Source organism: Amblyomma mixtum, chromosome 6 (assembly GCF_055824585.1).
Source record: "Amblyomma mixtum isolate Tamu chromosome 6, ASM5582458v1, whole genome shotgun sequence".
Lineage (NCBI taxonomy): Eukaryota > Metazoa > Arthropoda > Arachnida > Ixodida > Ixodidae > Amblyomma > Amblyomma mixtum.
Window position 1 is genome coordinate 9,438,107 of NC_143017.1, and position 26,603 is coordinate 9,464,709.

Here is a 26,603-nt window from a genome sequence, read left to right on the forward strand (position 1 = left end):
CAATGCCAAGTGAGGGCCTCTGGCAGTCGGTGGCGGGTTATGTAGCTTCAGCATTGTGAAGTCAGTGCTGAATCCTTTGGCTTTCCATTGGAATCGTTGATACACACCTCCCAGTTTCGGACGGCGTCTTTCTGTCGCTTGTTTTGGCACGTGCAGGGCTTTTATTCGTAAAAGGTTAAGGTCGTGCAATTTGCAATATACAAGCTGTATATTCAGAGCATGTTCTTCTTCGTCGTCGCCAATGCCAAATGAGGGCCTCTTGCAGTCGGTGGCGGGTTATGTAGCTTCAGCGTTGTGAAGTCAGAGCTGAATCCTTTGGCTTTCCGTTGGAAGCCTTGGTACACACCTCCCGGCTTCGGATGGCGTATTTACGTCGCTTGTTTTGGCACGTGCAGGGCTTTTATTCGTAAAAGGTTAGGGTCGTGCAATTTGCAAAATAAAAACTGTATATTCAGACGACGTTCTTCTTCGCCGTCGCCAATGGCAAGTGAGGGCCTCTGGCAGTGGGTGGCGGGTAATGTAGCTTCAGTGTTGTGAAGTCAGAGCTGAATTCTTTCACTTTCCGTTGGAAGCGTTGGTATACACCTCCCGGTTTTGGATGGCGTCTTTACGTCGCTTGTTTTGGCACGTGCAGGGCTTTCAATCATAAAAGGGTAAGGTCGTGCAATTTGCAAAATACAAGCTGTATGTCAGAGCATGTTCTTCCTCGTCGTCGCCAATGCCAAATGAGGGCCTCTTCCAGTCGGTGGCGGGTTATGTAGCTTCAGCGTTGTGGAGTCAAAGCTGAATCCTTTGGCTTTCCGTTGGAAGCATTGGTATACACCTCCCGGGTTCGGATGACGTCTTTCCGTCACTTGCTTTGGCACGTGCAGGGCTTTTATTCGTAAAAAGTTAAGGTCGTGCAATTTGCAAAATACAAACTGTATATTCAGACGATGTTCTTCTTCGTCGTCGCCACTCCCAAGTGAGGGCCTCTGGCAGTCTGTGGCGGGTAATGTAGATTCAGCGTTGTGAAGTCAGAGCTGAATCCTCTGGATATCCGTTGGAAGCGTTGGTATACACCTCCCGGTTTTGGATGGCGTCTTTACGTCGCTTGTTTGGGCACGTGCAGGGCTTTCAATCATAAAATGCTAAGGTCGTGCAATTTGCAAAATACAAGCTGTATATTCAGACGATGTTGTTCTTCGTCGTCGCCAATGCCAAGTGAGGGCCTGTGGCAGTCGGTGACGGGTTATGTAGCTTCAGCGTTGTGAACTCACAGCTGATTCCTTTGCCTTTCCATTGGAAGCGTTGGTACACACCTCCCGGTTTCGGATGGCGTCTTTCCGTCGCTTGTTTTAGCACGTGCAGGGCTTTTATTCGTAAAAGGTTAAGGTCGTGCAAATGGTAAAATACAAACTGTATATTCAGACGATGTCCTTCTTCTTCGTCGCCAATGCCAAGTGAGGGCATCTGGCAGTCGGTGGCGGGTTATTTAGCTTCAGCGTTGTGAAGTCAGAGCTGAATCCTTTGGCTTTCCGTTGGAAGCGTTGGTATACACCTCCCGGTTTCGGATGGCGTCTTTCCGTAGCTTGTTTTCGCACGTGCAGGGCTTTTGAATCATAAAAGGTTATGGTCGTGCAATTTGCAAAATACAAGCTCTATATTCAGACGATGTTCTTCGTCGTCGCCAATGCCAAGTTAGGGCCTCTGGCCGTCTTTGGCGGGTTATGTGGATTCAGCGTTGTGAAGTCAGAGCTGAATCCTTTGGCCTTCCATTGGAAGCGTTGGTACACACCTCCCAGTTTCGGATGGCGTCTTTCCGTCGCTTGTTTTGGCACGTGCAGGGCTTTTATTCGTAAAAGGTTAAGGTAGTGCAAATGGCAAAATACAAACTGTATATTCAGACGATGTTCTTCTTCGTCGTCGCCAATTCCAAGTGAGGGCCTCTGGCAGTCGGTGGCGGGTTATGTAGCTTCAGCATTGTGAAGTCAGTGCTGAATCCTTTGGCTTTCCATTGGAATCGTTGATACACACCTCCCAGTTTCGGACGTCGTCTTTCTGTCGCTTGTTTTGGCACGTGCAGGGCTTTTATTCGTAAAAGGTTAAGATCGTGCAATTTGCAATATACAAGCTGTATATTCAGAGCATGTTCTTCTTCGTCGTCGCCAATGCCAAATGAGGGCCTCTTGCAGTCGGTGGCGGGTTATGTAGCTTCAGCGTTGTGGAGTCAGAGCTGAATCCTTTGGCTTTCCGTTGGAAGCGTTGGTATACACCTCCCGGGTTCGGATGACATCTTTCCGTCGCTTGCTTTGGCACGTGCAGGGCTTTTATTCGTAAAAGGTTAAGGTCGTGCAATTTGCAAAATACAAACTGTATATTCAGACGATGTTCTTCTTCGTCGTCGCCACTGCCAAGTGAGGGCCTCTGGCAGTCTGTGGCGGGTAATGTAGATTCAGCGTTGTGAAGTCAGAGCTGAATCCTCTGGATATCCGTTGGAAGCGTTGGTATACACCTCCCGATTTTGGATGGCGTCTTTACGTCGCTTGTTTGGGCACGTGCAGGGCTTTCAATCATAAAATGCTAAGGTCGTGCAATTTGCAAAATACAAGCTGTATATTCAGACGATGTTCTTCTTCGTCGTCGCCAATGCCAAGTGAGGGCCTGTGGCAGTCGGCGGCGGGTTATGTAGCTTCAGCGTTGTGAACTCACAGCTGATTCCTTTGGCTTTCCATTGGAAGCGTTGGTACACACCTCCCGGTTTCGGATGGCGTCTTTCCGTCGCTTGTTTTGGCACGTGCAGGGCTTTTATTCGTAAAAGGTTAAGGTCGTGCAAATGGTAAAATACAAACTGTATATTCAGACGATGTTCTTCGTCGTCACCAATGCCAAGTGAGGGCCTCTGGCAGTCGGCAGCGGGTTATGTAGCTTCAGCGTTGTGAAGTCAGAGCTGAATCCTCTGGCTTTCCGTTGGAAGCGTTGGTATACACCTCCCGGTTTTGGATGGCGTCTTTACGTCGCTTGTTTTGGCACGTGCAGTGCTTTCAATAATAAAAGGCTAAGGTCGTGCAATTTGCAAAATACAAGCAGTACATTCAGAGGGTGTTCTTCGTCGTCGCCAATGCCAAGTGAGGGCCTCTGGCAGTCTGTGGCGGGTTATGTAGATTCAGCGTTGTGAAGTCAGAGCTGAATCCTCTGGATATCCGTTGGAAGCGTTGGTATACACCTCCCGGTTTTGGATGGCGTCTTTACGTCGCTTGTTTTGGCACGTGCAGGGCTTCCAATCATAAAAGGCTAAGGTCATGCAATTTGCAAAATACAAGTTGTATATTGAGACGATGTTCTTCGTCGTCGCCAATGCCAAGTGAGGGCCTCTGGCAGTCGCTGGCGGGTTATGTAGCTTAAGCGTTGTGAACTCACAGCTTATTCCTTTGGCTTTCCATTGGAAACGTTGGTACACACCTGCCGGTTTCGGATGGCGTCTTTCCGTCGCTTGTTTTGGCACGTGCAGGGCTTTTATTCGTAAAAGGTTAAGGTCGTGCAAACGGTAAAATACAAACTGTATATTCAGACGATGTCCTTCTTCGTCGTCGCCAATGCCAACTGAGGGCATCTGGCAGTCGGTGGCGGGTTATTTAGCTTCAGCGTTGTGAAGTCAGAGCTGAATCCTTTGGCTTTCCGTTGGAAGCGTTGGTATACACCTCCCGGTTTCGGATGGCGTCTTTCCTTCGCTTGTTTTCGCACGTGCAGGGCTTTCAATCATAAAAGGTTAAGGTCGTGCAATTTGCAAAATACAAGCTGTATATTCAGAAAATGTTCTTCTTCGTCGTCGCCAATGCCAAGTGAGGGCCTCTGGCAGTCGGTGGCGGGTTATTTAGCTTCAGCGTTGTGAAGTCAGAGCTGAATCCTTTGTCTTTGAATCCTTTGAATCGACGGCCCTACACCTGCGGTGCGTCCTGTACAGCTCAAGGCCGATGCCCCACAGCTACCAGGCGACGGGCGAGTGGCCCCGGAAATTCTTTTCTGCTCCTTCTTCACGAGCCAAGCCGCATCGTCATCGACAGGCTCAGCTGCACTGGATATAAGCCTTCGGCAACGCCCCACCCGCTTCAGTGGGCACGCGGACAGCACGGCAACGAACATGATTCTCAAGCTCTCGTTTACGCTGCTACAGGTTCTCCTCCCGTTCCTGAGTTTCGGTGCCAGTCAACCTACCAGCTTCATCGACGGCCCTACACCTGCGGTGCGTCCTGTACAGCTCAAGGCCGATGCCCCACAGCTACCAGGCGACGGGCGAGTGGCCCCGGAAATTCTTGGCTGCTCCGTCTTCACGAGCCAAGCCGCATCGTCATCGACAGGTTCAGCTGCACCGGATATAAGCCTTCGGCAACGCCCCACCCGCTTCAGTGGGCACGCGGACAGCACGGCAACGAACATGATTCTCAAGCTCCCGTTTACGCTGCTACAGGTTCTCCTCCTGTTCCTGAGTTTCGGGCCCAGTCAACCTACCAGCTTCATCGACGGCCCTACACCTGCGGTGCGTCCTGTACAGCTCAAGGCCGATGCCCCACAGCTACCAGGCGACGGGCGAGTGGCCCCGGAAATTCTTGGCTGCTCCTTCTTCACGATCCACGCCGCATCGTCATCGACAGGCTCAGCTGCACTGGATATAAGCCTTCGGCAACGCCCCACCCGCTTCAGTGGGCACGCGGACAGCACGGCAACGAACATGATTCTCAAGCTCCCGTTTACGCTGCTACAGGTGTGTAACTGTGTTTCTTTACATGCAAATAAGAGCGACAATCATTGCCTACTGCTGTTCCCGTGCCCTCGGGTTTACTTCGATATTATGTCTGAGTGCCTCAACAATTGCCTTTTGCTACTGATGTCTCGGGATGTTGAATTGAACCCCGGCCCCACTACGCGCGGTGATAAAACTGTCAAACCCGGAAATCTTCCTCCTGCGGCAGAATTTTCCGCGGCTAACACAGCTGAAGAAGATTCAAGTAATGGCGAAATCTTGCGCATCCTTCGCGAATTGCAGGCCCAGTCAGTTGCAGCCGCTACCAGCAATCAGGAATTGAAAAAGGGTATCGATGAAGTCCGCCAAGGTCAGCAGAAAATTGAACTTGTTCTTGAGAATTTAGGCTGCAGGCTTGCTGACGTTGAGCGTAAAGTCGAAACTATAGACACGTTTGAAGAAGAAATTGAATGCACTATCGATAAGCAACAGAAACAAAATGAGCGCTTACAAACACGCCTGGTTGAATTCGAGGATAGGAGCCGGCGAGATAACTTGCTACTCCACAGTATCCCAGACGGCCAAGAAACATGGGCACAGACGGAAACGAAAATGTTAAACTTGTTATCCACATGTCTCGTCGGCGAGATATCTGCAGCTGATGTTGAACGTGCGCACAGGATAGGACAACAGCAACCGTCGAAGAATCGTCCCGTTATTGTTAAATTCAAAAGCTTTAAAACAAAAGAAAAATAATGCAAAATAAATCTAAACTTAAAGTGACGTTAGTGTAACTGAGGACTTCTCACCGGATACACGCCATGCCAGAAAGAAACTAACTGAATTTGCCCAATCCCAACCACACACTTCTCCCTTCCAGATTAAATATAATAAGTTAATCATGAACAACAGATGTTACATGTACAGTTCCGTCACTGACAGGACATTTGAGGTCACACACGCTGGCTCCAAAGCCCCAGTCGCAGACCATTTGCACAATACCCACACATCTGAGCCAGCCACTCCTGTAGAAGAAACCGCCTTACCATGTAATTAACAATCACAGAGGGGCTGTGACTATAAGTCTTCCCAAGAACATGTATCCGTCTTATTCACGAACTTAAGAAGTGTAGTCAAAAAGCGTACAGAACTGTCATCTGCTGTAGATTCATGCTCCGCTGATATTATTGTACTAACCGAAACATGGCTACATAGGAACATTCACGATTGTGAAATTCTTGATTCACCTAAACAGTTACAATTCTATCGATGCGACAGAGATGCGAGGCAAGGCGGTGGTGTCCTTGTAGCTGTTAGCAAACACCTGGAATCATTCGCCCTTAACATTGCAACCGACCTGGAAATTATATGGGTATCTGTCAAACTAACCCACCGCCAAGTCATACTAGGTGCTTGTTATCGCGCTCCTAATGCATCATCTACATTTATCTCCGATCTTCATGACGCCGTTAATTTCGTAACGACACGTTACCCGTCAGCACGTGTGTTCTTACTCGGAGACTTTAATTTTCCTGGAATTGATTGGTCCTGCTCTGTTAATCCTATAAATTCAGATTCTTCTACTTACCAAGAATTTAAGTAGAAGTAGAAGAATTTAAGTTGGAAAAAAATTTAGAGATTTATGTTCGTGCTTTAATCTGACACAAATTGTCACTGAAACTACACGAATAACTGACACTACCGCAAACATAATAGATTTAATTCTCTGTTCTAGCCTTGAACTGTGGTCACAAATATCATACTTGCCAGGACTAAGCGATCATCGCATATTGAATTTTTCTATCGCCATACCTAAACAGAAGACACCAAGGAAGACTAAAACTTTGCGCAACTATCACGTGCTGATTTTAACAAAATCAACAGTGAGCTTGGCTGCTTTCTCACAGCGCTTTTAGAAGATTATGATTCGCGCCCCGTTGAAACTAACTGGTCATTGTACAAGCGTAAGATCAGTACTCTCACTAACCGCTTTATACCAACCCGGACCATCTTGTATAATTCAAAAGCCCCTTGGTATAACACCTACATTAGGCGCCTATCTAATCGAAAAAAACGCTTGTACCGTCTGGCAAAAACAGTGCATAGTCAGTTTCGCTGGTCATTATATCGCTCTGCAAATGAAGCCTATATTTTAGCTTTCAAAAACGCTAAGAAATTGTTCCTTATTAAGACTTTACCCCATATGTTGTTAGAAAATCCTAGAAAATTTTGGAAAGTTATTAATCCTGACACAACTAGGATTGTTCTAACAGACTCCAATTATGAAGTTGTTTCTGAGAATGAATGTTCAACAGTGTTAAATAATGTATTCTCCAGTCACTTTACAAAAGACTTGACCACTGACTCACCAGAATTTAGCCCCCATAATTACTTACCAATGTTTCCTGTTATAGTAAATCCGGAGGGAATCTCTAGAATTATTGACAACTTGAAATCCTTTTCAGCCGCCGGCACTGACGCAATTGACGCAAAATTTTTAAAAAGCACTAAAATATATTCATCGATTGTTCTGACTAAAATATTCCAGCAATCCTTAGATTATGGTACGATGCCGGAGGACTGGAAGGCAGGGAAGGAGGTTCCAGCACATAAATCTGGAAATAAGCACTCGCCTCATAACTCGCCCTATTTCAATCACTAGCATCCCCTGTAAGATATTCGAACATGTTCTTTTTTCACAAATAGTAAATTTCTTAGAATCAAACTCATTTTTTCATCCCGCACAACATGGTTTTCGCAAGTCATACTCATGCGAGACGCAACTTCTTTTATTTACTCATAGGTTACATACAATTCTTGATCATCTCTCTATCGCTGACTGCATCTTTTTAGACTTCGCCAAGGCATTTGATAAGGTGTGTCATCGGCTTTTACTGCTAAAATTGCGCATGATTGGGCTCGATACTAACGTACTAAGGTGGCTAGAGTGTTTTCTAACCGGCCGACAACAATTTGTAACTGCCAATGGCGTTAACTCGTGTCCACATCCCGTTTTTTCCGGCGTTCCCCAAGGAACCGTTCTCGGGCCTTTGCTTTTCTTAATCTTCATTAACGATCTACCTAACTGCCTTACCTCATCCATTCACCTATTTGCAGATGACTGTGTTCTTTATCGCGAAACAATAACCGAAGACGACATACAGGCAATTCAAGCTGATATTAACAACATTTCCTCTTGGTGCGAGACATGGAAAATTACGCTTAACGTAGAGAAATGTAAATTCATGCGCATATCTCGAACAACTTGCGACTTACCCACGTATCACCTCAACAATATTGCTCTTGAATCTGTCACGACATACAAATATCTGGGCATTCATATCACTTCTAACTTCAGCTGGAAAACTCATGTCGAATTCATCATTCGCAAAGCTAATCGCATGCTAGGGTACTTAAAACGCAACTTTCATGCAGCGCCTACTGACACTAAGCTTCTATTCTATAAAACACTTGTTCGTTCAAAACTCGACTATGGATCGTCAATTTGGGACCCAGGTTTTAAAATCTTGATTAACCGGATCGAAATGATCCAAAACAATGCAGCTCGCTTCATCTTTTCTAACTATAATCGCACATCCAGCATATCTACCATGAAATCCAACCTAAACCTCTTATCACTGGCATCCCGGCGTAATCTTGCAAGGCTATCTATGTTTCATAAGATCTTTCACCATAATATTCTGCATGATCAATTATTGATTCCACCTTCATATGTATTGCGAGACGGGAGACAGAGCGCAGGATGGAGCGACCTTTAATGGCACCCGCAAATATGGCGACCAACCCGTCGAAGAAGAAAATGAGCGATGATGATGGATATGTACAGATGAAGACGAAGGCCGCATGTTGTGCTTACACTTTCTCCCCTCGCGTACGAAAGCGACCGGCCCGGGCGCAGGTTATAGCACAGTAGGGCGACGGGCGAAGGGTTTTAGGCGGGAAACATGAACAATCTCGGCGCCTCGGCAACGACGATCATTAACAGGACACACAGCGGGGCTCGGGGACACAGAGACCGGAGTTTGCTGGACGGGCTGTGGATGGGACGGGTAAACAGCAGCAGGAGGCGTCGCAGCAACCTGGGCATAGGTACGTCCGAAACGCGGTACAGGTGGTTCCGCAGCCAAGGGACGAGTGACCGAAGCGAGCTCGTCTTTGATGAGATTACGCAAAGGCGAGGACGGCGGGGCTGGGGGCGGGTGGGAGTCGACTGGCGGTAAGGTGGAGCCGTGCAGTTCCTCCCGGATAATGAAGCGAATGAGGGAGCGTAAGTCCACGTCGGGTGAAAGTGAGGTGTCGCAGGTGTCTTTTAAGCGAAATGTCTGAAGGTCGTGAAGACGATGGCAAGTTGTTAGGATGTCTTGGACTTACGTTGGATTCTGAGCAGCAAGCGTATTGAAAGCAAGTGATCCAAGCCCTTTAAGAAGATGACGTACCCGATCGTACTCTGACATAGCGCTGTTGACACGTCGGCACAGGGCAAGCACGTATTCAATGTAGGATGCGTAGGACTCACCGGGTAGCTGAACGCGCGTATCTAGCTTTTTTTTGTAGACAGCGGGGCTTGCACCAGATGTGCCAAAAATCTGTCGTATCTGTGCCGAGAAGTGAGCCCAGTCCGGGATGGCATCTTCGTGGTTGACGAACCAAGTCTTGGCCACGGCAGTGAGGTAAAAGGACACGTTTACGAGTTTCATCGCTGAGTCCCAACGATTATAGGCACTGACCTGGTTATATTGGTCGACCCAGTCCTCGACATCGTCCCCACGAAGACCAGCAAAAATAGGAGGCTCGCGCTGGAGTGTGGTGATGGTCCAAGTGGGGTGTCCAGAAGATTGGGAAGGACTGGGTTGGGTCGTCATTGCTGGCTCCAGACGGTTAGAATCGAGATGAAGAAGAACGGGGGCCCATCGGGAGTACGAGTGGTGTCGTCGCTGACGGTATCCATCGGTGCTGATGGTACGAGCAGGTGGCGACCGGAACGTAGCTGCAGTCTGGCGGCGCAGAGGACGCAGGGATCGAGAGCTCACTCCACCACTTGTGAGATGGGAGACAGAGCGCAGGATGGAGCGACCTTTAATGGCACCCGCAAATATGGTGATCAACCCGTTGAAGAAGAAGATGAGCGATGATGATGGATATGTACAGATGAAGACGAAGGACGCATGTTGTGCTTACAGTATCATCACGTTTAGACCACATTCACAAAGTTGGCACATCTATATGCAACACTGAAACATTTTCTGATTCATTCCTTCCCCGCACATCAGTAGACTGGAATCGCCTTCCCTCCTGTGTTGCAATGATCACCCAACCTTCATTATTTCAGTCAGCCATACGCAATATGTAGCTACTAGCAAGTATTGTACTGTATAACAGAGCACCTTCCTAGTTTATTTCATTTGTATTTTTGCGGTTTTTTAAGTACTGACATGTGATATTACAATTAGAAACTGTCTCTTATGTTGTAATCATTCATCTTGTTGTATACCCGCACACTTAACACTGTTCCAGTTATATTTCAGACATTCACGTTATTTGTTACTTATATTGTGAAATTTTTGCTGTGTTCGTATATATCGTTGTAATAACCCACTCCCCTCTCTAATGTTCCCACCCTGAGGGTATCAATAAATAAATAAATAAATAAATAAATAAATAAATCTACGGCATCCTCCGAGTATCAGGGTTTGAAATTTATATTGGCCACAAGATAGGTGGTGCATCTCCTTATGAATCGCGACGGAATGTTCCATGCATTTTGGTGAGCATGTATCACGCATACCAATAGCCTAAAGAATCAACAACGGATTTAATGTACTGAAAGCATCGTACTGAAAGCATCGTACCTGCACTGGAAGCATCTGCAGTGGAAAAACTGGAGCCAAGTACGAATGTGCAGCCCAAACTGCCACCAAAGTTTTCTTGCATGAACTTAAAGCATTCCTCATCAACCTCTGTGCCGTCTTCAAGAAATACCTAGGGCAGAGAAGACATTCTAGAATGTGAATTTTTATAGTCTAGCAAGCTGTTTAAACAATCACCTGGAGGCTCCAGGGAAGATGTAGGTCTTAAAAATGAAAATGTTTAATACAGTAACGTAATGAAATTAGATGAATAACGTAATGAAATTAGATTACTTCCTTCTCTTTTCAAAAATACAATTAGTTTCAGTATATATCAATCACTACTCATACCATGGAAAAATAACTGAAGTCTAACTAGGTAATTTTTTTACCTAGTTATTCAACAGTTTCCAATTTCCCTCAACAGTTCTTGGTTCCGACTAGAATGCAGCTGTAGACAAATACCTGCCATGCGGAGCTATTCTATATATATTGTCATTGAGTACAACATCGCATGAAAATGATCAATTTTGTCAAAGCACCATAATTACGATACCTTATTAGATGACAGTATTGTTCACGAATTTGATATGTTCGACCGAGCTACAAAAATAACATAGCTCCATGGTTCAGTAATTTCTGAACTCAACAATATAAGTTTAATTGCAATTGCCCAATAAAAATTAATTAAAACTTCTGCTTGGGTAGTGGCAAAAAACTTGAATTGGAGAAAACAGCATTTGAGATGTGCACATGCCAACCATCTGAGTCCTCAGAAAATGGCGCAATGCATTCCGGGAGAACTTCATGAAAGTGAGTAATACCCAGATTAGGGAAGAGCACCAATTTTCAAACAAGAGCAAAATGGTGGCCACAGGATATGTGGTTTTACCTCAGTTTGCTCCGAAATCACCATTTCAGTGTTTTGGAGGCATCAAATATATAATTTTTAGTTTGGTAGCTGGAGGCCAAATTATCATGACAACACAGCGCAGACAAAACAAGGACGAGAAAGGAATACACCGGCACAAGCACTGACTTTCGAAAAGGTTTACTGGAAAGCACGTCAAAATATACACATCACGGCCTGAAAAAAAACAACGAACAAAGGATAACTTGGCACATTCACATTGGGTGTGTTGAAAACAAAACAAAAATTCATTATGAAGCATTTAACAGCACGACCTCTTTCTTGGAGAGCGATACAGATGGTGCGCTGACACAGTGATTCTGGTTTTATTAAATTTATGCGCCATCCATTACCTCAAGCACCACCTTTTCCCAGTGTCTGTCTAGCACAATGCAGCATATGAATTCTGGCACACAGCATTCAGGATCTAGCAAATGATCGCAATCGCGGCAGTGAATCACCAAATTCCCCCCTCACAGCTTTGTTTACATCGTAAGGGTGCTCTTTTAACCTTTCATTGGCGCACCTGCCAGTTTTACCAATGTAAACATAGCCACATTTCAAAGGAATCGAGTACATTATGCCTTCAGTGCACTCAATGAAGTGATTCTGATGGTTGAATGTGGAACCTTCATTGTCTTGCCGATCTTGGTTGACACTTACACAGGTGCTGAAGCTTTTGAGGTGCGGAGAAAAGAACATCAATGCCGACTCAACTGCCTATTTTATTTAATTGGTGCGATAAATTGTGGATGTAGGTGACAGGCACAACCTTTCTTTTGAGAGTTACAGTCTCAATGGGGGCGCAACATGCCTGTTTCAACTTGTGTTTAAGGTACTTGGCTACAGAAACCAACAAAGGTTCTGAGTATCTAGCAGTAGACAAACAGCTAATAATATTTGATGGGCAAAACTGGGTGCCATTACATGTACACAGGGTTTCATCAAGGCATTTTAGAAGCAAAGTTTAGCAATCTCTCTTCACCAGCCTCGAGTGAGCCGAAGGGTTGTTTTCTCCGCACCTCAGAAGCTTCAGCACCAGTGTAAGCATGTCAACCGAGATCAGCAAGGCAACGAAGGTTCTACAATTAACCATCAGAATCGCTTCGGAGATTTCACAGAAGGTATCGTGTACTCAATCTCCTTGAAAGGTGGATATGTTTACATTGGTCAAACTGGCAGGTATGCAGGTGAGAGGATAAAAGAGCATGTGAACAAAGTTGTGAGGGGGAATTTAATAATTCGCTGTCGCAATTGCTATAATCTGCCAGATCCTGAACGCTGTTTGCCAGGATTCATGCGCTGCATTGTGCTAGACAGACAAAGACAAGTTGGTGCGCGAGATAATAGAGGCCACCGAAACTAAAATCATTGTGGTCGCACACCTTCTGTATTGCTCACTAAGAAAGAGTTCGTGCTTTTAAATGCTTCATAATCAATTTTTGTTTTGATTTCAACACATCCAGTTGTGAATGTGTAGAGGCATCCTTTGTGCATTGTTTTTTAGGGCACAATGTATATATTGTCACGACCAGAGGAGCCGTGAAGGTAGACGTCGGGAAGAACCAAAGACCGGGAGCCTTCTTTTAATTATCGAGCCAGCTTCCACGACACAGAACAGAACAGCGCGCCGCGAGAGCCCACCGCCGCTTCGTCGTCTTCTTCGACTCAGCGCGGAGGCCGCGCGGCGCGTTAGGCGCGTGGCATTATTCCCCCCCGCGAAAGCAAACATCGTCTCGATGTGGAATGGGGTATGTACAGTGAGGGGAGGAGGAACAAAAAAAAAGAGCGGGGGTGAGGTGAACTATACAGTGCGCGCTAGATCACATGCAGGGAGAGTCAAGTTCACACGTGGGGTAAGGGGAAAAGGTACGAAACAGCGTGAACACTGCGCTCAGTCACGCGAAAAGTACGGCTTTAAGCGCACTACATGCACGATTTCAGGCCGTTGACGCTGAGGGCCGGCGACCACAGTTCCATGGGGGACAACTTCGTAGTTGACTCTGTTCAGGCGGCGCAGGACTCTGTACGGGCCAAAATACCTATTTAAAAGCTTTTCGCACAATCCCTTGCGGCGCACTGGTGTCCACACCCACACGTGGTCGCCCGGCTCGTAGTGCACGTCCCTGTGCCGCGGGTTATAGTGTCGGGCATCGGCGGATTGCTGGTCCTTGATGTGCAAGCGGGCCAGCTGACGGGCCTGCTCTGCTTGCTCCACGAAGTGGCCAGCTTCAGGGGGAAGCTCTGCGTCGCCGTACGGCAGCATGGCGTCTAGCATCATGCGGACCTCTCTGCCATACACGAGACGGAACGGGGTGAACTGGGTGGTTTCCTGCGTCGCGGTATTATATGCGAAGGTGACGTACGGCAAGACCTCATCCCAGGTTTTGTGTTCAACGTCGACGTACATCGAGATCATGTCCGCCAATGTTTTGTTGAGCCGTTCCGTTAGACCATTGGTTTGGGGATGATACGCTGTTGTTGGTCGATGAGCAGTATGGCTAAGGGCTAAGATGTCACGTAGTAGTCGGGCTGTAAATGCCTTGCCTCGGTCGGTAATGATGGCCGATGGGGCGCCGTGTCTAAGCACGATGTCGTGCATAAAGAAGTCGGCAACTTCGGCGGCAGTACCTCGCGCAAGGGCCTTCGTTTCAGCGTAGCGGGTCAAGTAGTCTGTGGCGACTACGATCCACTTGTGGCCGGAAGACGAGAGAGGAAATGGCCCCAGAAGGTCCATGCCGACTTTGTCGAATGGTATTTGTGGCGGCTCGATGCACTGAAGCAGTCCAGGAGGCTTGAGCGCGGGTTTTTTTCGCCGCTGGCATTGCCGGCATGTCCGGACATAATGCTTGACACTTGAAGTTAGGTTGGGCCAGTAATAGTTCTGCCGGATTCGGGATAAGGTGCGGGTAACTCCAAGGTGGCCGGAAGTCGGTTCATCATGGCAGGCAAGGAGGACTTCATCCCGCAGATCAGACGGTATGACGAGCAGGTAAGTTGTCGGACTTGAAGTAGAGTTCTTTTTATAAAGCACCCCTCTCCGCAGGCAGAACGACGATAGTCCACGAGCTAGGTTTCGTGGTATTTCAGGGCACCCACCTTCGAGATGTTCGATGAGCAGACGGAGCTCGGCGTCGGCACGCTGTCTGGAAACGAGCTCAGATGTGCTGACCGCTCCAAGGAAGCTATCATCGTCGGGGGTGTCTTGCGGAGGAGGTTCGACGGGAGCGCGTGACAAGGTATCAGCGTCGGTGTGTTTCCGGCCTGACTTGTAGGTGACGGTGAAATCGAATTCCTGCAGGCGTAATGCCCAACGTGCTAGGCGGCCGCAAGGGTCCTTTAAATTTTTCAGCCAGCACAGCGAGTGGTGGTCGGTGACGATACGAAACGGTCTGCCATAGAGGTATGGGCGGAACTTGGCGGCGGCCCAGACTACCGCTAAACATTCTTTTTCCGTGGTAGAGTAGTTCAACTCAGCACGCGACAGTGCGCGGCTGGCGTAGGCAATTACTTTGTCGACACCGTTTTGCCGCTGAACTAGAACGGCGCCAAGACCGACGTTGCTCGCATCCGTGTGCACCTCCGTATCGGCATCTTCGTCGAAATGTGCCAGGATGGGCGGTGATTGGAGTAGGCGTCGTAACTCGTCGAAGGCAGTCTGTTGTTCGTTGCCCCAGGAAAATGACGTGTCATCGCGGGTTAGGAGCGTCAGAGGGCTGGCGAGCTGGGCGAAGTTTCTAATGAAGCGGCGATAATAGGAGCACAGGCCCAGAAAACGTCGGACTGCTTCTTTGTGGGAGGGGACCGGAAAGGCAGCAACGGCAGCAAGCTTCTCTGGGTCAGCGCGGATTCCGTCAGCACTAATGACGTGCCCGAGGAACTTCAATTCGGTAAACCCAAAGTGGCATTTTTCGGGTTTGAGGGAGAGGTTGGCGGATCGAACGGCTTTGAGGACAGTCCTGAGGCGGTGCAGGTGTTCCGTGAACGTTGCGGAAAAAATGATGACATCGTCAAGATAAACAAGACAGGTCTGCCACTTCAAACCGGTGAGAACGGTGTCCATCATTCTTTGGAACGTGGCAGGAGCACAGCAGAGCCCGAATGGGAGGACGCGAAATTCATACAGCCCGTCCGGTGTGATGAAGGCGGTTTTCTCACGGTCCCTCTCATCAACTTCTATCTGCCAATAACCACTTCTGAGGTCGACCGAAGAGAAGTACTTGGCTTGACGAAGTCGGTCGAGGGAGTCGTCGATACGCGGGAGCGGGTACACGTCTTTCTTGGTCACACTGTTCAGCTTCCTGTAGTCGACGCAGAACCGTAGTGTCCCGTCTTTCTTTTTCACGAGGACGACAGGAGACGACCACGGACTGCTTGACGGTTGGATGACGCCGTCTGCGAGCATCTCTTCGACCTGTGTTTGAATAGCATCTCGCTCACGAGGGGACACACGATAGGGCTGCTGATGGATGGGTCGGGCTCCTTCATGCGTGATAATGCGGTGTTTAACTATCGACGTTTGGCGCACTTTGGACGACGACGAGAAACACGCACCAAACTCCCGCAAGAGGTCCTGGAGTTGCCTCTTTTCAGTGGGTGAAAGGCCAGGATTTATGTCTACGCTGGTGACCGCTTCGGCGTCAGCTCCAGGTGTGTCCTCCGCACAAGCAAAGCATTCGGTTACTTCCTGAACATGGTCGACGTAAGCGATGGCTGTGCCACGAAACAGATGTCGATGTTCATTGCAGAAGTTGGTGACAAGGACCTCCGTACAACCGTCATGAAAGGATCCAAGGCCCCGTGCCACCGCAACCCCCTTAGTGAGTATGAGGGAGACATTAGGCTCGACAACCCGGAGTCCCCTATGTGGCTCGTCGCAGGTAACTCTCGTGAGAATGCTGGCACGTGGTGGCACCGTAACGTTATCGTCGGCGACTCGCAGGGCGGACCGAGAACCCTGGTGCGCAGGTTCTTCTGTGGCCATCGCGGTAGAAAACGTCACCAAGCGGTTCGGGAGGTCTATGATCGCACCGTGCTCGCGAAGAAAGTCGATGCCAAGGATGACATCGCGAGAACATTCGCGGAGAACGAGAAAAGTGGCAACGAATGTGCAGCCTCGAACCGTAACCCGGGCCGCACACATGCCGAGTGGTGCGACAAGATGTCCGCCTGCCGTGCGTATGTCGGGACCGTCCCAGGGTGTCGTCACTTTTTTCAGGGCCGTCGCAAGCCGTCCGCTAAGGATAGAGTAATCTGCGCCCGTATCAACCAACGCGCTGACCTCCTTTGTGTCGACGAGAACAGGGATATCCAAGGAGACCCTGCCTTCAGCACGGCCCGTCGATGGCTGTTGTGGAGGATTCAGTCGGTGCGGCGGCAGAACCTGGTCGGCGACTGTGGTTGCGCTGTCGGAGCGATTCAAGCGGCGCGTTGGGGGAAACTCTTCGGCGATGCGGCGTTCGGCGTCGGGGCGGTTGGGTCGGTGCGGCGGCGGAAGCGGGTCGGTGATTGGGGTTGCGGCATCGCGGCGATACGAAAGGCGCGTCGGGGAAAACTGTGCAGCGATGCGGTGTGCGACGTCGGGGCGATTCAGTTGCTGCGGCGGTGGAAGCTTTGCGTCGGAACGGCGTTCGGCGGCCTCGCCTCCAAAGGCCGCCGGAGCTAGTTTTCCCGACGAGGGCTCGAGGAACCACGTTGTCCTGAGGCGAAACGGGACCCAGAGGGCGAAGACCGGCGTGGACAGGGCGATCGCGACTCGCGGCGCGGAGGAGATGCTCAACTACGCTGGCGGGTGACATACTCGGCGATGTCTTGAGGGCGCTCTCCAGGGCGTGGACGGGGGCTGTCGACAGAAAAACCGCGTAGTCCCATTTCGCGATAGGGGCACCGCCGGTAGAGATGGCCGGCTTCACCACAGTGGTAGCAGAGCGGGCGTTGATCCGGAGTGCGCCAGAGGTCAGTCTTCCGCGGTGCCTGGCGCCGATCCGCCCAGTAAGGAGTCGGCTGGGCAGAGTGCACCGCGACCAATGGTGCGGTGTAAGGCGAAGGCCCAGGAGATGGGGCCGCGCGGCGCACGACGTCCGCGTACGTGACTGGCTGGATAGGAGTCGGGTACGGCGCGGGATCGTATGGGGTCGGTTGCGGCGCCGGCACAGCTGCAGCGTCTTGTGCCCTGAGTGCCTGTCGGACTTCCTCGCGGATGACGCTGGTGACGGAATCGACGCGAGGGGCAAAGGTGGCTTGAAGGTGCTGCAGCTCCTCGCGGACCACGGAACGGATGAGTTCGTGAAGGGAGTCTGGATTCATCCTGGGATCATGGTCGAACCGGTCCAACGTTGATAGAGTCGACGTTTGGCGCAGTTGCCGGTCGTACTGATGGGATCTTTGCTGCAGCAATTTCTCCATGTGCACGGCGTCGGCCAGGAACTCCGCGACGGTGTTGGGCGGGTTCCGCACGAGGCCGGAAAGGAGCTGTTCTTTTACGCCGCGCATCAGGTGCCGCAGCTTTTTTTCTTCAGGCATGGCCGGATCGGCGCGATGGCAAAGACGCTTCACATCCTCGACGTACATGGCAACACCCTCATTCGGAAGCTGAATTCGAGAGGACAGTGCACGCTCTGCGCTCTCCCGGCGGTCGCTGTTGGCGTACGTACTCAGGAGCTGACGTCGAAAGTCCGGCCACGTAGAGAAAGTAGTCTCATGGTTTTCGAACCACGTTCGTGCAGAGTCTTCCAGGCTGAAGTAAACGTTACGCAGCTTTGTAGCGTCATCCCAGCAGTTAAAGGTCGCGACCCGTTCGTAGTGAGCCAACCAGTCTTCGGCATCTTCAAACAGGTCGCCGTGAAAGGGCTTAGGCGTGCGTGGAGTCTGAAGGCTGAGATAGGTGGGGCTGGCTGAAGGGACAGTCGTAGGCAGGGCGGGCAGTGGCGTCGCCATGAGTGGAGTGGTAGTTGAAGGCGCGCTGACAATAGGAAGGGCCTCGGGGGACAGGCCGCGGATCCTCCGGCTGGCACGATGAACAGGGGTGGTCACAAGAGGCGGACGCGTCGAGTCGTCCTCAGGAGTAGGGAGCATCGGCCGCACCTCCACCAGTGTCACGACCAGAGGAGCCGTGAAGGTAGACGTCGGGAAGAACCCAAGACCGGGAGCCTTCTTTTAATTATCGAGCCAGCTTCCACGACACAGAACAGAACAGCGCGCCGCGAGAGCCCACCGCCGCTTCGTCGTCTTCTTCGACTCAGCGCGGAGGCCGCGCGGCGCGTTAGGCGCATGGCAATATTTTGATTTGCTTTCCAGTCAACGTTGCTGAAAGTCAGCGCTGGTCTTGTCTTGTCTGTGCTGTTTTGTCGTGATGAATTACCAACAAGCCCGTCCACCCATCTTAGCAAAGGTCAAATTAGACCTTGAGACCTGGTAGGTAGGTACTTAAAGTATATTGAACCCGATATGCCATTTTTGAAAAACAGAAATTTTTGCATCTTTTTCATCATTTCAATGACAGCGTCTAAAGTTAAAGTATAGCAAGAGTAGATGAAAAAATTATGATGCTATTTGACAACTCCTGAAACTACCATTAAAACAAGTCATGTGCCAAACAGACAAGGCTCTAAAGTGACCAACAAGATATGAAACAAGACAAACTATGCTACATAAGGGAAAAATCACAGAACAGCCTTACGATAAAATATGTCACACTGATGCATTGTTAGTGTACAGCCTACACTTATAATAATAAAGCCTGCAAATCTTTCATGTCGTTGTGTCTTTTTTTGTAATACCCTGCATTTTAACCCCTGCCTGAAACACTCCATTAGTTGTTGCTATGGGCTCTAGTATTTTCTAAAACCACTTTCGCAGTGTGAAACCAATGTTCCTAAAGCCCATCAATTGCATATCATCACAAGTGTGGGTGCCGTATTTTATATAGCACAAAATATAGAGAGGGAATTACTATACGTCACGAATTCCATGTACCAGAAACAGGTTGCATGCCAAGCAGATCAGGAGTTTTGTAGGCAACAGGCTAAAAGAATGCCCCATGAACTTGCTCCAGGGGCATATTGAAACTCACTAACGCATTAGAAGGCACATCCCAAGACTGAAGAGAGAGAGAGAGAGTAAACGTTATTGTTCTGAGACAACAGGGAAGCAAGCTAGACTATTACTAATTCAAACATACTCAATGCAGATTATCCCACATTGTAATTTAAAAACTTGCTTCAAGCTGATCTAGAGAAGTAGAAAAAAGGATGTTCATCAAAATTTATATGGCTGCATTGGCATGTCAGCAAGTCAAGATCTTCTAGTTCTGGTACATAACATCTAATGCAACCAAATTTCAAGGAAGGTCATTAAAAACCACCCACATGTGAACTGAGACAATGCTTACTCTCAGTAATTTTAACTTGAACGGGACTGAAATTGTGTTCAAACTAAGCAGAACCTTCTATACACACTTCATGCTGAGGGAAGAAAATATATCAGTTCAGATAACCAAAAAGACACATGAAAGTGGCAGGCCCAGTGATAAGTGCCAATGCACTCTAAGTAGACCCATGTAAAATGGAACTTCCCTAATGTAATCAAACAAGATATCCACAAAATGCATCTACATTTCTCACTGTGCTGCTTTGCAATGCAAATTTCTGTTCTGGTTTGTTTGGCAACGTTTTAGACGTGCAAATAAGAAAGACCGCACTTAATAAGCTTTTTTCTCGTTTTTTTTTGTCTGCTATGATTTAAGCTGTATGCTTGAGCAAAAGTAGGCAAACTTAAACTTGCCTTGAGATGCTGCTTGGGACGCCAGGGCATATTCCTTCCTTTGTGGCCTTCTCCTTCATATCTTCAAAGCTCTCAACGGCCACAAGTTTCTTAATTTTGCGATCTTGGCTCCAGACTTTAACTAACATCTGCCAAACAAAAGAACAATATGAAGTTACACCTGCAGAACCATAAATGTCTAAAAAATGGTGGTGTGCGCCTTGTGCATCATAAGAATTACACTACCAAAAATGTTCAGACAGTGCTATCATATATAAAGGGGCATATAAAGGGGATACATTTTGGCGGCTCTGCTACATGCTAAAATAAACTGATAACCACTTGTTTTGAACATGTTTAGTGAGAACTTGGGTCCAGGACACACAATTCAAATGTGTACTCATTAAATTTTTCTGCTGCTGGCGAGAACAGTGGTAGAGGCTGTCATTGAAACTTGAGTGTACAGTGCGCCAAACACAAAACAATTGAGCACTTGGAAATTCTGAAGTGGCAATAAATCAGTAACACAAAAGTGGCAACCCTCATTCATTCATTTTAATTAATGAGAAAGAACCAGATTAAACTATTTCGCTAAAATCCGCATTAGCTATTGAAATTTATTTATCTTAAGTTTCCTCGGGGCTCATGCAGAGGCAGTGAGAGGGGGTGAGCGGTTCCAAAGTGATACACAAGAGCAATGCTGAACAGGTTTTCCCAGTAATCATGAACGCGTGTATAGTCGGATACAACTTAAGAAGGCAGCGGCTTTTCCCCGTCAAAGAACCCCCTGCCAGCCAATGGCGTCGGCCGATTCTCATGACCCTGCTAGCGTGACAATGCAGGGAGTGGCAGATGAAAGGGGATAGCCCCCTCCATCCATAGTCCCGGCTGGACCCCTCTCTCCATTGTGGTACAGCTGTTGCGCAGTAACGCATCGAGCTCATCCGTCCGACGGACTCCTGCGGGGAAGTAGATATTTGCCACCGTAACAGGGGCGCACTGCGGAATAATGATTTCAACGGCAAGTATCTCACAATCAGGTCTCATAATTTTGTGAGACACTTTAGCACGATGATACAGTTTCGTTGAAATCAATGTTAGTAAGCCCCCACCCCTGCCGTTTGGGCGATCACTTCTAAAAACAGAGAAATTTTTAATTGCAAATGGTCGATTAGGACTGAGCCACGACTCCTGTATTAAAGTAATGTCTGGACTATGTTTAAGTATAAGCTGCTGTAAATCGGGGAAAGATGATATAGAGCGACAATTCCACTGGAGAACAGATATTCCCGCCATGATTATTGCTTTAAAAACGTAGCCGCAACAGCCTCTTTCAACACATCTGTTTTCTTTGAAATTCCTGGCGAACTTTTCTTAGTCTTGCCATGATGATGGGCAGATTTGGAAGGAGAAGAGGAAGCACGACGCTTCTGAGATGGACTAGTCATTTCAACATCTGACTCACAAGCGTTAGAGAGTGGGACTTGGTCAGCGTCATTTACACCCACGGACGTGGAGGCAGAAGGGGTGGTGGGCTGAATAGCAGCAGTGGCAGAGGAGGGAGGACAGGTAGACGAGTTGAGGTTACTTAAAGCCGACGAAGCAGCCTGCGCGGAAATGACCTGTGACAAGGCATCGCTGAACGTACTGATCATGCGGTCAAGTACGCCAGCAACAGCCTTCTCCACCGCAGCAACAACGGACTTTGTTAAGGCTTCCTCCACATCAGCAGTGGTCGTGCGGGCAATACTGCTCAGGCTAGCTGCTCAGGGATGAATACCTTCACCGGTAGTGAGGCGAAAGAGGTGCACTGCAGCAAATCGGCAACGCAATCCAAGTGAGCCGATTTGCATAGAATTCCTCTCTTGCCAAATGGTCGCACCTCCGAAATCTCAAGATAGTGGCTGGTGGCTGCCTTCAGTTGCTCCTGGATCAATCGAGAGTTTTTTATTTTAATTACACCATCTCCTACAGGGAGCAGCGCCACAGGGATTAGCTTGACACTGTTTTGACTAAAAGATGTTAGCGGCAGATTTTCAGCCGGTAAACTGGCGAACCAGGTTTCCGGACCTCAGCCCGGAGAAGACATAGCCATGGCCAGAAGACGCAGAGGCAGTCCGTGGCAGAGCAGCACCAACGGGGAGGAGAGGGAACTGCAGGACTCCGTGCAGCCGTGGCACCGAGCAGCAGTGTGTTTGCAGGCCAAAGCTCAGTTTTGGATGGCGTCTTTACGTCGCTTGATTTGGCACGTGCAGGGCTTTCAATCATAAAAGGCTAAGGTCGTGTAATTTGCAAAATACAAGCTGTATATTCAGAACATGTTCTTCTTCGTCGTCGCCAATGCCAAGTGAGGGCATCTGGCAGTCGGTGGCGGGTTATTTAGCTTCAGTGTTGTGAAGTCAGAGCTGAATCCTTTGGCTTTTCGTTGGAAGCGTTGGTATACACCTCCCGGTTTCGGATGGCGTCTTTCCGTAGCTTGTTTTCGCACGTGCAGGGCTTTCAATCATAAAAGGTTATGGTCGTGCAATTTGCAAAATACAAGCTCTATATTCAGACGATGTTCTTCGTCGTCGCCAATGCCAAGTGAGGGCCTCTGGCAGTCGGTGGCGGGTTATTTAGCTTCAGCGTTGTGAAGTCAGAGCTGAATCCTTTGGCTTTCCGTTGGAAGCGTTGGTATACACCTCCCGGTTTCGGATGGCGTCTTTCCGTAGCTTGTTTTCCCACGTGCAGGGCTTTCAATCATAAAAGGTTATGGTCGTGCAATTTGCAAAATACAAGCTCTATATTCAGACGATGTTCTTCGTCGTCGCCAATGCCAAGTTAGGGCCTCTGGCCGTCTGTGGCGGGTTGCGTGTTCGCCAAATGCAGTCGGTACAGCCAGCGATGACAGCGCCGCCCACCGGCAGGTAGCAACCACATTAAGGCTGGTTATAAATATTCATTCAGAACGAGGGGTTGACATCGCCGCTATGGCGCAGTGGATTAGAGGCACGTGTTGCGTATGGAAGGTCGGCCGTTCGACTCCGCTCTCTGTACTGTAATTTTATTGTTTTTTTAATTTCATTTTTTTTTCCAATTTTTCCCTTTTAGGTCGCAAATCGTGATGCTTAGTGGCATATAACGCCGTTTAAGAGGATTTATTATCCCTTTTAGGTAAGCCTTTGTGACAATCTTCAGTCACCGTGATCAATTCACCGCGGTTTCAAGCCTTGTGGCTGTACAGGCTGCAGTTGGCGAATACGCTGGCGGGTTATGTAGATTCAGCGTTGTGAAGTCAGAGCTGAATCCTTTGGCCTTCCATTGGAAGCGTTGGTACACACCTCCCAGTTTCGGATGGCGTCTTTCCGTCGCTTGTTTTGGCACGTGCAGGGCTTTTATTCGTAAAAGGTTAAGGTCGTGCAAATGGTAAAATACAAACTGTATATTCAGACAGTAAAGATCAGGTTCTTCTTCTTCTTCTTCTTTGCACTACAGGTGCACCGCCAGAGACGGTTGGTAACTCGAACTGAAGCTCTTCGCACCAGGGGTGCCACGTCAGAGACGCTCTTGTGATCAGTTGATACGCAGGGATAAAAAAGGGCAATAACTGAGGTTTATGTACAGGTATTTACAGCGTACAGAAGTTTAGACACTCGAGACAAATTAAACGGCAAAAGACAAACAACAAAAAGGTGGAACTGGCTAATACTAGGGGAGGCCCCTACTCGGCGTGGCCGAAGATGCGTAGCATCTCACCTTAGCGCAGAACCCCCGCTTCCAGCTCCGGGGCCCGGTTTTAAAGCCATAAAGGCCCGGCCCACATTTCGTAGCTTCCAATCATATTGTGCTCTCAACATGATTGGTTCTTCAAGAGCCTGGCCAGCCCTCCAGCTGCCGTAAAGTAGAGCTCTCTCTCCACCACAAAATAAAAACAAACACAAATAGACATCCGTGCCAGCACGTGTGCGAATCAGTACCGCGGGTGGGGGGACACCCGTATACCTGCCGGCGCGTTCGCGAGCGGCCGCGTTCCAAGAAAGGAGACGCTTCGCTTTGAGCACCCCCAGCCGCGTTCCGATGACCCCCGCGAACGCTACCGAACCCTTACACAGACGATGTTCTTCTTCGTCGTCGCCAATTCCAAGTGAGGGCCTCTGGCAGTCGGTGGCGGGTTATGTAGCTTCAGCGTTGTGAAGTCAGAGCTGAATCCTTTGGCTTTCCATTGGAATCGTTGATACACACCTCCCAGTTTCGGACGGCGTCTTTCTGTCGCTTGTTTTGGCACGTGCAGGGCTTTTATTCGTAAAAGGTTAAGGTCGTGCAATTTGCAATATACAAGCTGTATATTCAGAGCATGTTCTTCTTCGTCGTCGCCAATGCCAAATGAGGGCCTCTTGCAGTCGGTGGCGGGTTATGTAGCTTCAGCGTTGTGAAGTCAGAGCTGAATCCTTTGGCTTTCCGTTGGAAGCGTTGGTAAACACCTCCCGGCTTCGGATGGCGTCTTTACGTCGCTTGTTTTGGCACGTGCAGGGCTTTTATTCGTAAAAGGTTAAGGTCGTGCAATTTGCAAAATAAAAACTGTATATTCAGACGACGTTCTTCTTCGCCGTCGCCAATGGCAAGTGAGGGCCTCTGGCAGTGGGTGGCAGGTTATGTAGCTTCAGTGTTGTGAAGTCAGAGCTGAATTCTTTCACTTTCCGTTGGAAGCGTTGGTATACACCTCCCGGTTTTGGATGGCGTCTTTACGTCGCTTGTTTTGGCACGTGCAGGGCTTTCAATCATAAAAGGGTAAGGTCGTGCAATTTGCAAAATACAAGCTGTATGTCAGAGCATGTTCTTCCTCGTCGTCGCCAATGCCAAATGAGGGCCTCTTGCAGTCGGTGGCGGGTTATATAGCTTCAGCGTTGTGGAGTCAGAGCTGAATCCTTTGGCTTTCCGTTGGAAGCGTTGGTATACACCTCCCGGGTTCGGATGACGTCTTTCCGTCGCTTGCTTTGGCACGTGCAGGGCTTTTATTCGTAAAAGGTTAAGGTCGTGCAATTTGCAAAATACAAACTGTATATTCAGACGATGTTCTTCTTCGTCGTTGCCACTGCCAAGTGAGGGCCTCTGGCAGTCTGTGGCGGGTTATGTAGATTCAGCGTTGTGAAGTCAGAGCTGAATCCTCTGGATATCCGTTGGAAGCGTTGGTATACACCTCCCGGTTTTGGATGGCGTCTTTACGTCGCTTGTTTGGGCACGTGCAGGGCTTTCAATCATAAAATGCTAAGGTCGTGCAATTTGCAAAATACAAGCTGTATATTCAGACGATGTTGTTCTTCGTCGTCGCCAATGCCAAGTGAGGGCCTGTGGCAGTCGGTGGCGGGTTATTTAGCTTCAGCGTTGTGAAGTCAGAGCTGAATCCTTTGGCTTTCCATTGGAAGCGTTGGTATACACCTCCCGGTTTCGGATGGCGTCTTTCCGTCGCTTGTTTTGGCACGTGCAGGGCTTTTATTCGTAAAAGGTTAAGGTCGTGCAATTGGTAAAATACAAACTGTATATTCAGGCGATGTTCTTCGTCGACGCCAATGCCAAGTGAGGGCCTCTGGCAGTCGGTAGCGGGTTATGTAGCTTCAGCGTTGTGAAGTCAGAGCTGAATCCTCTGGCTTTCCGTTGGAAGCGTTGGTATACACCTCCCGGTTTTGGATGGCGTCTTTACGTCGCTTGTTTTGGCACGTGCAGTGCTTTCAATAATAAAAGGCTAAGGTCGTGCAATTTGCAAAATACAAGCTGTACATTCAGAGGGTGTTCTTCGTCGTCACTAATGCCAAGTGAGGGCCTCTGGCCGTCGGTAGCGGGTTATGTAGCTTCAGCGTTGTGATGTCAGAGCTGAATCCTTTGGCTTTCCGTTGGAAGCCTTGGTATACACCTCCCGGTTTTTGATGGCGTCTTTACGTTGCTTGTTTTGGCACGTGCAGGGCTTTCAATCATAAAAGGCTAAGGTCGTGTAATTTGCAAAATACAAGCTGTATATTCAGAAGATGTTCTTCTTCGTCGTCGCCAATGCCAAGTGAGCGCATCTGGCAGTCGGTGGCGGGTTATTTAGCTTCAGCGTTGTGAAGTCAGAGCTGAATCCTTTGGCTTTCCGTTGGAAGCGTTGGTATACACCTCCCGGTTTCGGATGGCGTCTTTCCTTCGCTTGTTTTCGCACGTGCAGGGCTTTCAATCATAAAAGGCTAAGGTCGTGCAATTTGCAAAATACAAGCTGTATATTCAGAAGATGTTCTTCTTCGTCGTCGCCAATGCCAAGTGGGGGCCTCTGGCAGTCGGTGGCGGGTTATTTAGCTTCAGCGTTGTGAAGTCAGAGCTGAATCCTTTGGCCTTCCAT